This window comes from Crotalus tigris, unplaced genomic scaffold (assembly GCF_016545835.1).
Source record: "Crotalus tigris isolate CLP2741 ecotype Arizona unplaced genomic scaffold, ASM1654583v1 scf7180000018653.610581, whole genome shotgun sequence".
Taxonomy (NCBI): domain Eukaryota; kingdom Metazoa; phylum Chordata; class Lepidosauria; order Squamata; family Viperidae; genus Crotalus; species Crotalus tigris.
In genome coordinates, this window is record NW_024097127.1 from 380,181 (window position 1) to 390,998 (window position 10,818).

Here is a 10,818-nt window from a genome sequence, read left to right on the forward strand (position 1 = left end):
ACCTTTAATAATATAAGCTGCAATTTGTTCTATAATATAGACCCACCATGGCCATAAGCAAATTGACTTCTGGTATCAAAATCATCCATATATGGACCTACAACAGGTATCTCATGGATGACCCAAGTGGGTAGGACAGATATGGAGCAAGAGCATGAACAGTAAGATAAGAATTTTATGCTGTCATAAGAAAAGGTGCAAAATAAAAGTTGAAAAGTAGGAAATTCCATGCAGAGGTATCAGTAATAAAAGATGCTAAAGGATTATCAGAATTACTGTCTGATAAAGAGAACTAGAAGAGCAGTCAAAAGTAAATGGAGTAAAAAGAAGAATGGCAGATCTAAATTAGAACATTTCATGTGCTTCCTTGTTATATGCAAGATTTATTCAAGGGGTTTCCAGAGGTAGAGAAAATTAAGGAGAATATTTGTAGCTCAGAATTGAAATGAGGAGTGAATCATTAGCACTGATGATATTACCTAGTCTGGGTAATGAAACATCTTCATGAAAGCAGCCAAGCTCAGAAAGCACCAAGGATTCCTCAGGCAGAGAAAAACCTGACACAGCAGAAATAACTTTCCTTCACCATTCAAGGATTCTGTCATGATAAGAACCATATTCATTATAATTGATTATATTGTAATTCTCATGATTTTGTTTCATGTGCACTATATAGATGCCTAGTGATTGGGGCAGTATACAAAGATTGTAGATAAATAAAGAATTGACTATAAATAAAGGTAAAATTGCCTAGATCAGTGGTGGTGAATCGTTGCCCCAGCAGAATTCACCAGAGTAGCAAGCACATGGCGTTTGGAAGCAACAGGGCAGGAAGTGAGTGAGCAAGCGGCGTTGGCCCCCCAGGGATGCCCCAGAGATGGCGAGGGACTGGCCTCCGTCATGCTCACCCAGTCTGCCATGACCACTGCAGCCACGCCCACCCAGTGGACCATGCCCCTGTGCCCCCCCTCTGAGAGCACCACAATGCTGATACAGCCATGGCACTTTGTGATAAATAAGTGGGTTTTTGGGTTGCAGTTTAGGCACTATGTCTCTAAAAGGTTCGCCATCACTGGCCTAGATGCTTGAAGATGTGAAGCCCAGTCTACTCTGATGTCATGATGTAATGTCATTTTATAAATGATATCTACCTATATAAAGCAGTTGTTTGTTCTGAATTTAATTTTAACATGTACTCAACATGATCCTGAACCTAGAGCTAGTAGATTTGTGCTGCAAAATGTGATAATTAGGTGTCAGCAAAGAAATCCAATCCAGTAGTCCTATTCAAATTTTGATAGCATGGGTTTCCTTTCAAACTTCATTGCCAACTAAACACATATGGATCATATTGGACTACTCAGTTGACACTTGGATTGGAGTTCATACTCGGTATTCTTTATTAAACTGGAGCTTGGTCTCTAAATATGGCTGTAGAGTTTTAATTTTTGAGCATTGTTGCAAGAAGTTTAATGACATAGTGTTAGAGCAGTGTTTCCCAAACTTGACAATTTTAAGGCATGTGGACTTCAACTCCCAGAATTCCACAGCCAACGTTGCTGGCTGTGGAATTCCGGGAGTTGAAGTCCTCATGCCTTAAAATTGTCAGGTTTGGGAAACACTGTGTTAGAGAATGGCACCAAAATACAAAACTCCTGGAAATACAGTCACAGTTGGTAGTTCTCTTGCCTAGCTAAAGGCAAAGAAGTCCCTGCAGATTTTACTCTGCTAGTGGTTGCCAACTATAGGGGGTGGTGAGCCAGCACTGTCCAAAGACATTTCCGCAGTCATGGGGCTAGCATAAATAAGTGATACCTATTTATCTGCTTGCATTTGCATGCTTCCAAATTGCTAGTTTGGCAGGGACAAGGACTGGAAATAACCCATTGTGTGGCTCTCGGGTCTTGAATCTGGACTACCAGTTTTCCAGCTGACAAGCCCAGTATCTTAATCACTGAGCCATCGTGCCATCCTTCTCTTGCCTAGAAAAAAGGTTTTTATTCTCTATAGAACCATAGCAAATAAATGATTTAAAATCCATGTCATTTAAAATATATTTATTGATCTCTTTGAAATCAGGAACAATTATTTCTACTTCATGAATTTCAATTGTCCCTTCTTTTCTCTCTGACTTTCAAGGTTTAAACTCCAAAGAGATGCACATCTGTCCTTCGGTTGGTGACATAATTGCAAATAAAATTATAATCCTGATTTATATATTCAATTCTGTCGGATAAATAGCTGCTGAACTTTTAGGACAACACAATAAGGAGCCACAAATATTGAGCATTTCCCTTCACCTCCATATATCAGTTTCATCTGGTCTCTGAAAATAGAAGCTGTGAAGAAAATATAATGATTTGCCCTTTAAAAGGTAAACATAAACTGGGCTGTAATCTTCTGCCTAGTTTCCTAGGAGAGTACGAGTTCTTTTTGAATGGACATATGTAAGATCATATTCAAACTGAACAACAACCTGTTTAAAATCTGTCTTTTAATATATCTGTGACTTTAATAGCAATTGTAAAAAAAGATACATGAGATTGCACTGCAGTCTTTTGTTATATGTATCGTAAACATGCAAACTATTAAGAACCACCAGTTTTCCAGTTTAGAACTGGAAGACGAGATTAAATTAAAAGAAAAAATTTTGATTTCAAATCCCACAGATGAGAAGGTTAAAGAATCTATAAAATTGCTTAAATCACAATTTAATATGTTGATGGCTGATCAAACTGCAACTAATTTATTATATATGAAACAAAATACATTTTGTAATGCTAATAAACCAGGGAGATGGCTGGCTTATCAACTGAGAAAGAAACAGAGACAGAGAACTATAGATAAAATAAACTATAATGGTAAATTGGTTCACCAGAAGGATTTGATTAAGAAATCTTTTTTAGAATATTATCAAAAATTATACAAGAGTATCAAAGTGCAGATTTTAGATATAGATAACTACTTAAATGGAGCCAACTTCCCTGAATTAACAGAATTTCAAAAACAAGAAATTAATGGTTTGATTACTAGTGCGGAAATTGAGAAGGTGATTAAAGAATCAAAATTAGGTAAAGCACCGGGTACGGATGGTTTGACATCTACTTTTTATAAAACTCTGGTACAAGAAATGATTCAACCTTTAACTGAGCTTTTTAATAACATATTACAGGGTTCTCAGATTCCCCCATCATGGGGCAGAGCATTTATATCTTTAATTCCAAAAGAAGATCAAGATCTTACTTTACCAAAGAATTACAGACCTATATCTCGTTTAAATGTAGATTATAAGATTTTTGCAAAAATTTTAGCTAATAGGCTTATGAGGGTTTTGCATCATGTTATACATACAGATCAAACAGATTTTATAACTGGAAGGTATATGAAGAATAATGTTAGGCAAATTATTAATTTATTAGAATATTTAGACAAAAATAATCAAATTCCTGCAGGATTGATATTTTTAGATGCTGAAAAAAGCCTTTGATCAATTGAATTGGCAATTTATGTTAAGATTAGTTGACAAAATGAATTTTGGAGAAAAATTTTTACAAGCTCTTGGTGTTATTTATCAAAAACAAACGGCACAACTTATAGTTAATGGGGGTTTGTCAGAGGTGTTTACAATAGAGAAGGGGACTAGACAGGGTTGCCCATTGTCACCGTTGCTGTTTGTTTTAACTTTGAAAATATTGTTGATTAAAATTCGAGATTCACAGCAAATAAAAGGAATAGAAGTTAATAAGAAAGAATATAAACTAAGAGCTTTTGCAGATGATCTGGTGGTTACTGTATCTCAACCTATTCATTCTGTAATAGAGTTATTACAACTTATATATCAATATGGACGAGTCTCGGGTTTTAAAATTAATAATAATAAGACTAAAATATTGCCTAAAAATATGACTAATTTGGATAAGCAGGTGTTGGTTAATTTGACAGATTTTGAGGTTGTCAATAAGGTAAAATACTTGGGGGTTATTTTATCTGTTTCCAATGCAAAACTGTATAAAAATAATTATGAAAGGCTGTGGGTCAATATACAAAGAGATATGAAAAATTGGGAAAAGCTGCAATTATCTCTCTTGGGAAGAACTGCGGGGATTAAAATGAATGTGTTGCCAAAGTTTCTTTTTTTATTTCAAATGATACCTATTTTAAAGAATGAGGTTAACTTAGATGAATGGCAGAAAGGTATTAATAAATTTATCTGGGCAGGGAGAAAACCTAGAGTAAAACTTAAAATTATGCAAGATATTCGTGAGAGAGGTGGACTCAAGGTACCGAATTTGAAGTTGTATTATGATGCAGTGGTTTTAACATTAATAAGTGATTGGGTTAATTTAACAAATGTGGAAATACTCCTCTTGGAGGGTTGGGATTTAATTTTTGGATGGCATGCCTATCTAATTTTTAATAAAAAGGTTGATAGGGTTTTCAAATCTCATATTATGAGGACCTCCTTACTTCGGGTTTGGAGGAAATATTATAGAAATGATTTTAAAATTCCACTATGGGCTATTCCATGGCATGCGATTGAAGGGATAAGAAGAGGGGTCAGGATGGATAGCGTTTCTTATGCACAATTACTCAGGTGGGATGGTAAAAATTGGCAGTTAAAATCTATGGAAGATTTAGCACAGGAAAATATTATATATTCATGGTTTCACTACAGACAAATAATGGATAGGTGGAAGATAGATCAGAATGTGGGTTAGCTTAGAGAAGATGAGAATCTGTTTAAACAAATAAAAGATCAAAGGCGAACTCACATTAAGAGAATTTATGGGGTCTTAGTAGAATTGAACTCAGAAGCAGAGTTAGTTAAAGAATGTATGATTAAATGGGCACAAAACTTTGGTGAACCGGTATTATTAGATACCTGGGAAATTATTTGGGTGAGGAACGTTAAATTTACGCAAGCCCAAAATTTAAGGGAGAACTTTTATAAAATGTTTTATAGATGGCATCTTGATCCACAAGGGGGATGGGGGAAACTGTTTTGTTTTTGTATTGTAAAACCTTATAAATTTTCAATTAAAAAAAAAAGAACCACCAGTTTTGACCAATACAAAAAAAGGTTCCAATTGTTTGTGATATACAATATTATCAAAACCAGTCAGATCTACATATTTATTGATTTTTCAAATTTAATAAAAATATTTCTTTTTACCATTTCCCCTTTTTATAACAAAATTTGGATCAGCAGGAACAAACCATACAAGGACTTGAATTTTATTCCAATGCTATAATTCAATGTAAAGAATAAACAATAATACCTAATGGAAAAAGTTTTCTATGGAAAACTTTGAGACCAGACAACTAAATGTATGTTATCAAGCAAATTAAAAAAAAAAAACTACACAAGGATAGAAACCGACATTTTTTTAGGATATAACCAAAATATGTATTTTACAAATATATTATATATATATATTTTTACTGAGCAGCTTAATTAATGTATAATAGAGTTGCAATCTCATATGAAAAGATGTTCAATGTTTTTTTATATATATTCATGATTAAAAAATTAAATGGCTTTATAAGCTTTTCTATATGTTAATCTAACAATTGATTTTTTAATGCCATGTACTTGTATCATTAAAGATATAATCTGAGAACTCCTAGGGAGGAACTATCTTCCTTTTATCTAGATCAGTGGTTATCAACCTTTCTAATGCCACGACCCCATAATACAGTTCCCCATGTTGTGGTGACCCCCCAACCACTTATACATCACCGGGTGCCAGGGGCGTGGCCAAAGAAAAGGGGGAAAAATGGCGGACAGCCTTGTTTGGCAACCCCCGTGAAATGGTCGTTCGACCCCAAATGGGGTCCCGACCCACAGGTTGAGAACCACTGATCTAGATGAATCCTATACTCTGGGAACTATTAGGAGCCAGCTGTCTTCACCCTCTTTCTCTTACACAAAACTCAATGTCTTTTGCCCCCTTCCTCCTGGAAATCCATACTACATTCCACAAAAATTACTTGTTCTTAGCTTTATGAGGTCAGTGGAAAGGGAAGGCAATTGTGCTCATCTTTAAATTGCTTTTGAGGCATTGCCTACAATGTGAAAGTGCTCAACACAATATACATATCTTCTCTTCAGATGCTGAAATGATTCTCAGTGAAGTATACATACTTCACTTAAGGTGAATTCACTTTTACTTAAGACTTAGTGCACACTTTAAACCCAGGAATACATTAAGACAGAAGTTTGTCTACTCCAAGGACAAAACATTCAGATACAAACAGAGCAATATGGTATAATCAGTGCAATACAGTGACACATGTGTGCAGACCTGTTCATTGGGAAAACAAAGCAACCACTTCACAAACATATGACAGAACACAGGAGAACAAATCCATCAGGGCAGGATTCATCAGTCCAACTGCATCTGAAAGACAAGAGTCACTCTTCTGAAGACAGCAGAGTTCACATTTTGAACACAGAGGACCACTGGTTTGAAAGAGAATGTCAAAGAGGCCATCGATGTTAAAACTGAAAAGCTGTCATGGCTGTATGTCTCCTATTCAAGCTTCATGAGCTGGCATTAGCATGGGGGAGGGGAGATTGGAATATGAAAAAGGGGGGGATTGAAGCCCAACTTAGCCATGTGAGAAACTCCAGCCAGCCAAGGTCATTAACGATATGCAGAGCTGGGAACCAAACACCTGTTAACTGAACAATATACAAATACCTGATTGGATATTTGCAGATAACTGGGAGGTGTGGGGGGGGAGGGAACTTTCCTTTGTGTTGTTTGTACAGGAAAACATCCAATTCAGCTTATACTGCTTCTATAACCATTTAAGTTTCAGTAAAGTATTTTCTTGGCAAAACAAATAACCAGGAGTCTTTCTTTGTCAGATGACTAAGTGGGACAGTTGACAACAGCCTTCTTTCAAGACAGAGAGAGGCATACAACATCACCTGTCTTATGTTTGCAACACAGTCCTTGCAGCAGTCCCAAGAAGGTTCCACATCCACTTATACTTGAATCAGGTGACTCTGAGGATACAGATAAACCCCAAGTGGCTTCAGACAGCTAACGACTGACCCAAAGAGAGCTAATGGCAGATGACTGCCAAGAATATAAATCCTTCCATTCTCCACCAGTTAGTTAGAACTAAAGAAGTTTGTTGAGTGAGAAGCAAAATGTTTTTAAATAAAAAAAACTAGAAAACCTTTTGGAAAAAGCACCTTTAGAATGTCTTATTTAAGAGATTATACAACAAAATAAATAAGCATTTTGAGGAAATTATCATTGTTTTAAATTATCACTAAAGAAAAATTAGTAGACCCTGCACTTGCGAGAAAACAACTAAGAAGAAAAAAACCTGAAGGACAGATAATAAACCTATTTCATTTGCCAACTGATAAATAGGAGATTGATTCACTGTATTTCTATCTCAGGATATATCCAGTGTTAAGCATCCAGAAAATGTACACCAAATCATATAGTTGATCCATGTAGTTCAGACTGTTTCAAATGTCTCTGTAGGCTATGATATGTTTTTCAAAACTCCTTTTTTGAAATATTTCATACATTAGGATTACATTTTTTCCCTGCTTCTTTCCATTAATTTCTAGAGCAGAATTTTTTAACCTAAAATAGTTCAAGATGTGTGGCCTACAACTCCCAGAATTCCCCAGCTAGCAGGCTAATGGTTTTTGATGGAGGTTGCTATTAAGGTAACGTAGCAAAGGATTTTCCACTTGTCTTTTCTTGTTTCTCAATGCTTTGCCACTAAACCAACACAGTAAATATGCAATAGCTCCTCAAAACTTTGTGTTTCTACAAAACGCAATAAGGGGAAGTATTTTACAGCAGGCTGCAACTTCATTGCCAGCAACAATACAGGGGGTGGAGGGAAAGATGATGGCTGCTTCCTTTGCTGCATTATTTTATCTACAAGCCACTGTTTATTCTTCCCAAATCTTCCTAAACACACACACACACACACACACACACACACACACACACACACCAAATGATTCTAGAAATATGGAGATTTTTCAATCAAGTACTCCTAGTAGAAGTTGTTCCTGCTACAATCTATTATATATAATCTACCACACAGGCATACATACAGAAACAAATAAAATAAATATAAATATCCAATCAATTGCAACAATTTCAAATAATCTAAACTTAAATCTAGAGCCAAGTAACTCTTCTATACCTCACCTCATATTATATGCATTTCGTTCTGTTTTTCCTCAAACTGAGAAGAAATGAGCTATTTATTTCTCTCTTTAGTTTAGAATAGGGAAATCTGATAGAATCTTTTGTCTTACCGAATATGTAATTCAAGCCTCAAATAAGTGTTGATATAAATAGATATATACACACATTCTTTGATCTAAGTCTAGATTTTAAAAAAAAACATGTTTTTCTGTCACATAGAGATACATCATCTCAAGCACATGACCTCAAGCACCAAATGCACCTGTCAGATATGCAAATATCTAATAGGCATGATCAAAAGCAATCCTGTAAGAACAAGGCAGGGAAAGCATATGTTTGACCACACCATGGTAGCTCACAAGTTAACTATGAGTCAGAAGCCAGCAAGCCATATGCTAAAAATGAGGAATTAGTAAATTTATAATTCAGTTAGAGAAGTGGAAAGCATTTGTGTTCAGTCAATAAGCCATGTCTGACTTTTCATGACCCCATGGACCATACCACACCAGGCTCTTTGTCCTCCACTATCTCCCAGAGTTTGCCCAAAATCATGTTCATTGCACTGATGACACTATTTAACCATCTTATCTTCTGCTGTCTTCTTTTCCTTTGCCTTCCATCTTTCCCAACTTCAGGGTCTTTTCCATTGAGTACTCTCTTCTCATTTGGTGGCCAAAGTATTTGAGCTTCAGCTTCAATATATGTCCTTCTAAAGAAGATTTCCTTTAGGATTACTGATATCCAAGGGACACTAAAGAATCTTCTCCAACACAATTTGAAAACATCAGTTCTTCAGCACTCAGCCTTCCTTGTGGTTCAACTCCAACAGTCATACATTACTACTAGGAAAACCATAGCTTTGACTATACAAACCTTTGTCAGCAAGGTGATCTCTCTCTTTTTATTATATTGTCTAGCTTTGTCATAGCTTTCCTCCCAAGGAGCAAATCTTTTAATTTCCTGGTTGTAATCACTGCATTATATAAAATTAAAAATAATCAAGCAGGCTCAGTGGTTAAAGATGCTGAGCTTATCAGCTAGAAATCTGACAGCCTAGGTTTAAGACCCAAGCATTGTGTGACAGGGTGAGTTCCTGTTACTTGCTCTAGCTCCTGTCCACCTAGCAGTTTGGACCATTGAAGCCCTGGGCAGAGGCATCTATATAGGAGATTTGGGTCTTAAAAATGTCAAGATGGCAATTGCAACCATGTGATCAAAGGTCTACCTCTTAAAATAGATGGAGCTTTGATTGTTCAGATATAGCCACTATCTTGACTTTTGGACATCCTCTGTGGATGTCCTGATCCCTGATGTTGCTACCGAAGTGACTTTATTTAATATTTCTTAGATCGTTGATTTGTAAACATCACAAATAGGATTGCTATGAAAAAGATTTTCAATTAAACCACTCCAATAAGCAGAACCATAAACTGAAGCAATAACTAACTTCAGAGCAGTGAATCAGATCAGTTGATTTCCAACCATTTTGTAGCCCTGGGAGAGGTTTAAAATATCATTTGCTTGAGGGATTTATTTGTGTGTCTTCAGTCAGCCTTGAATACTGGACACAGCCAGAGTTTACTTGGCAGATTTTGGCAATAGTTTGCCCTTTCCAAGAACTGTGAGACACTAACTGGCCCAAAGTCACCCAGTTGTTTTCATGTATAAGGTTTTTAACTTACTCTTTCCCAGTTTCCAGCCTGATGCTTTGAACCCCTATGCCAGCTTCTTCTATAAAAACAGTATATGACATATACAGAAAATACTGGGGAAAAGTTAATAGTCTAATGGGATCTCTTAAAATAATATGATTACTCAAACTATGCCACCTCATATAACTCTCTGCCTATTAGAGCCCTTTCAGCGTGATAGAACTTTGCACTTACAATAATTTTCTCAGCTCTTGGCTTCTTACCTGTGACCATAAAATAACCTGAATCTCTGTTTTCTCCTATGCTAATGAAATTTTAGACTCCTGTTTTGGCCCTGCCAACAAGATTGAAGTTCAACTCAGCTCTCAACACTCATAATATGGGCTCAAGACTGTGGGCACTATTGGAAATTTAAAAAAAAAAATCTGCATAATAATGACAGATATAAAACTCCCAATTAGGAATTAATGGATGTCAGGCTCATCATATATGGTTGTAGATGCCATCTTGAACTTTGTGCCTCATCCCAACCTCAGTAGATCTTTCCAGTTGCAGAAGAAATACTTCAACATTTATTACAGTGGAGGCTTTTAAGATATCAAATTGAAACTGATATTATCCTCTTAAAAAGTCTTCCATTACTGTAATTTTCATTTCATTCTGCCAAAAACTGAAAGAGACAAATCTTTTACCAACCTGAATCATGAAATCAGCTCAAATCAAAATTGTTTGTCTTTTAATTTTGGGTCCCACATTCTAATCAAATCTTACTCTCTCCCAATCTTGTGTCTCCATGTTGAATCACATTGATGTGGATTTACGCAGGCCTAATCTATAACTTGTATTTACAGAGTACTCTCAGCCTTTTTTAGTACAGAACATGACCTGCAGTGAATTGCACTACTCTTATGTTTAATCATTGATTAAGCATCCCTGTGTATATTGCAGTCTCTCCAAAATTGACTCTTTTG

General features: G+C 35.9%; 1 pseudogene; it reads left to right on the forward strand.

The window, feature by feature from the left end:
* Positions 1-2,256, forward strand: part of LOC120313387 — a 311,668-nt pseudogene extending 309,412 nt beyond the window's left edge.
* Positions 2,257-10,818: the final 8,562 nt, after the last annotated feature.